The sequence below is a fragment of the Sinocyclocheilus anshuiensis genome, unplaced genomic scaffold, assembly GCF_001515605.1.
Source record: "Sinocyclocheilus anshuiensis isolate Anshui unplaced genomic scaffold, SAMN03320099.WGS_v1.1 scaffold1630, whole genome shotgun sequence".
NCBI lineage: Eukaryota > Metazoa > Chordata > Actinopteri > Cypriniformes > Cyprinidae > Sinocyclocheilus > Sinocyclocheilus anshuiensis.
In genome coordinates, this window is record NW_015542425.1 from 162,314 (window position 1) to 166,574 (window position 4,261).

General features: G+C 37.8%; 1 long non-coding RNA gene across 1 annotated transcript; it reads left to right on the forward strand.

The window, feature by feature from the left end:
• Nucleotides 1-1,017: 1,017 nt before the first annotated feature.
• On the forward strand, nucleotides 1,018-1,861 carry LOC107693538 (uncharacterized). The gene is made up of 2 exons (XR_001634765.1): nucleotides 1,018-1,521; nucleotides 1,613-1,861. It is a non-coding gene; the product is annotated as an uncharacterized LOC107693538 (long non-coding RNA).
• Nucleotides 1,862-4,261: the final 2,400 nt, after the last annotated feature.

The following is a 4,261-nucleotide window of genomic DNA, read 5'->3' on the forward strand; positions in this document are numbered from 1 at the left end:
ACGCAATCCGCCGCATCCCAATACCGTGTTCGGAAAGAAAATGACGTGTATACGAAACCCCTAAAGGGAATAAATACAAGATGGGAAGAAAATATATATTTCAATATTTTCTTTCACAGTTATATCATTAGGTAATTATACTACATATACAGTATATTTCGGGCATCAGGGAGCCGCTATTATACCTGACATTGAAACTGTGCTTTTGAATGCACAAAAGCATTAAAAAAAAATCACTTTTTAGTTTCGCTTTCACTTTCGAGATTCGCGATCACACGTACTCTGTTTATACTATGGAGCAGCAGTACTTACCACACATTTTTACAAGATTAGATGTTTGTCAGTGGTGCTGAGGATCTGCAAATCATTCGCCATCGTCCTCACTCATCTCTCCTTACTCTGTTTATGTGGCAAGTGAAATTTTATGTACTGCAATGTAACAGGCAACCGTTACACCGTGTCTACACCGGACGCGACAGTTGTCGTGTCGTGCCACGCCGCATCTACACTGTATGCGACAAAGCGACTGTTGAAAATCATTTGAAATTTGTGTCAGCACGTCATAAATAGAACGCGGCAGCAGTTTACTGTTGGGGATTTGTCGTGACGCGCTGCATCCAGTGTAGACAGCATCACTGATTATAATGAGTTCTATACACAGATCTATATATAATGAATCTCTATTATAGATCAGTGGTTCTATAGTATTTTATCACCCCGCTCACGTCCGGTGTAGACACGGTGTTAGGAATAGTAATTTGTTTTCTGTGCCATATAAGGATTGACGCTTCGGGCACACCCCCTAACTCCAACCAGCACCATGTGATGATGTCATTATGTCAGATTCAGTTAGACCTATTGGACTGCGCCATCTAGAGTTTCATATATTTGGCACTCATTTAAAGGAGTAACCCAAAAATTAACAATAGAACAATAAAGATTTTTAGCTGAAACCGTGGTTCTTGGTGAAAAAAAATTGTATACAAGTTGATTTTTAAAACAATAATTTAATAATACTGTTAAATGACAGTACCGGCCTTCCTACATACTATACTCTGACTGTTCAACACCATTCTGATCCAGACAGCTGAAACAGCCCTTTAAAAAGCACTTTAAAGTGCTCTCGACTACATCGCATAATGCTCTTCTTGATCATATGACGAAATACTGAATAAGGGCAGATTTTTGAAGTGTCTGCTGTCATAAGAACTAGTGCAGTGCTTCTGGTTTGAAATTTGAACCACCTCTGAATGATTTTGTTGCAGCTCTGCTACGATTACAAGCTCACCCCAGTTTCAGATCAGAGCAAGATCCCATGTCACTGTGGAGCCGCCAACTGCCGCAAGTGGATAAACTAACAAGGAGTGACACCAACAACAACTCAAACAACTCTGAGGTGCCAATTTACCAGAGGAGACGTGCAAAGAGGAAACAGCCAATCCTGGAAGTTGTCGTAACGGGCGATCATTTTTTTAATGTGCAAAACTAAGAGGAAAACACAACGTGAGAATACAGCATTGTGTGAGAGCCATTCGTATCATTTCTTGACTTGAAAGGAAAAGGTTCTGTTATGTGCATGTGCCATGAGTCTGTGTGTGTCTGTGTTTGTCAGCTCGAATGCGTGTGCGTCACACGGGGCAGATTTCACCAGCGAATGAGGACGGAGAATGAGCGCGAGCACTGTGCCGGGTATTGCCTTATAGGTTGATGGAGGGGCAGGCCCATCTGTATGACGAGATCTGTAGAGACTGAACCGTAGAAATCAATGTAGAACATCACTGAAGAATGTACGGAATTGACTTCCGCAAAGGGAAAAAAACATGTTGCACTAAAAAAAAGAAAACAAAAAAGAAACAGAAAACAAAATGAAAAAAAAAAAAAAAAAATCAAAATACTTGATTCCATGAGTCAGTTTTATCCTAGATATCTCTCATTGTTTAGTGTAAGAAAATAAAGGTGTTTTGTATTTATTACTGTGTGAGTGAATGAATGGGCTTATTTTTAAAAGCGGTTTTATGCCGCTCAAAAGGAAGCCCGACTGCGATTCTTGCACGCAGTTTGAGATTGTTACATCTGTAAATACAGTGTAAATATAGAGAAATATCGGAATGATTGACCAAATACTACCTTATTCACTACCTTATTCATATTGATGTTCAGATATTTTAGATGTGCTGTTTTGTTTTGTTTTGCTTTTTTTTCTCCTTTCTTTTCCTCTTCGGAATTATTTAACAAAGACACATCATGATACCACGTGTACACGTATAATTACGAAACTAGAGAATTACAAAGGTGATTTCACAAGAAAAGTATTTTCTCTGTGCTTAGGATGTGGCATTTGTAGTGACTTTGTGGTTTATACATTATTGCTGACCATTTTGTTGGTTTTCATTAAATTTTATTCCATTTTATGTTACGGATAGCAGCGACACGGAATTCAAAATCTAGTAAATCAGGTGGGATTGTAGATGTAGGGATAACTGTGAAATGAACTTTAAACCTCAGAAACCGATTCCGAGATCACAAGCGTAACCTGAGAACAGGCACAAGTAGATCATGCTCATTTTTTATAAAGGCTGTCGTATGGATTTTATAAACCTGCAATGTCATTGTGCAAGAACGAGAAGACGTTTGATTGAGAAGCTTGCTTGTTGGAGACGGTATGAGCGGGAATCGGTGGGAAAGAAGGGTCAACGTAACTCTGAAAATTATGTACATATGAAAAACATATGCTTGTATTAGTTTTATTGATTGAAGTGAAGCATCTGTTAAGAGAGCGCTATTCATTTTGTAGCCTAAAACTGTTTTTCACATTTCACATGCCTTGTTATTTCAATTTGGGAGTTTCTGTGTGCACAATTTCACGTTGAAAATGGACAGTTTAGACTTTGTATTGTACTGGGCATGAATTTTTTCAAAAGAGTCAGTTGTATATATTTTTTCTCAATGAACAGCTGTAACAAAATTGTTTCATGGATATTTTCCTTGTCTTGTAAAATACATCAATTTCCTAGTGTTTTTTTCTTTTCTTTTCTTTTGCTCTGTATAGTAGTCTAAATTGTTTTGGAAACTGAAGCTTTTTTGAAGTACACAGAGCGATATAGGGTTTGGTATTTGAGGAATTGAATTTACATTTACAAAAAAATAATAAAATATTTTACATCATTAATTGATGCACAACTTCTTTTCTTCTGGTAATGTGTTGCTATTTTTGAAGTTATACTTGAAGAAACATTACGACTATTTCAGTGTTGTTTCAGAATGTTAAATATGAAAAATGCTTGAAATGTCATTCCTTCGTTTAAGAATTTAGGTGATGCGTTGTTTTACTCTGTTTTCTAAAGACATTTTCACACCAAATGGCACATGAAAAACATTTGGAAACAATACTATTTTACATTTGAAATATTTAACCCTAGATTATTCTAAACCTGGGTAGAGGGAATCCTGGTCACGTTTCACACTTCTCATAATTTACCCGGGGTTAATTGATCCTGAATTTTTATAAAAGGACGTTTAACATTACATTCTTAAACCTTGGGCTAACCATAGATAACCTATGGGGTTAAAGTTCTTATTTGCATATTTGCAGTGTCAGTGTCATTGATTGGACGAGTGGGGCACGTGACCTGTTTACATAACGGCTCTGGCATTGCGCATCCTCTATTACATACTGTACTATCAAGGTTTTCCTGAAGGAACATTTCGGACTACACAGGTAAGAATGAAACGTCTCTTTTCATTCCAATTGATGCGTTTTCAGTTACCACTTGCTATTTTCTCCCTCAAACATCATTTATACCAGTGGTTCCCAACCCTGGTCCTGGAGGCACCCCAACACTGCACGTTTTGCATGTCTCCTTAAAGGGGTCATATGATGCTGCTAAAAAGAACATTATTTTGTGTATTTGGTGTAATGAAATGTGTTTATGCGGTTTACAGTTAAAAAAACGCATTATTTTCCACATACTGTACATTATTGTTTCTCCTCTATGCCCCGCCTTCTGAAACGATTTTTATAAAGCTCATCAGTCTGAAAAAGTGAGGTGTGCTCTGATTGGCCAGTTATCCAGTGCATTGTGATTGGCCGAATACCTCAAGCGTGAGACGGAAATGTTACGCCCCTCACCATACTGTGTTGATGCCGTGTCCGGCCGGAGCAATGACACAAAAACATGAAAACCCATTACAAACGAGGCATTTGTTGCATCCAGTGGGGACATAATTACTGATTATAATGACTTATACGGTCTTTTTACGC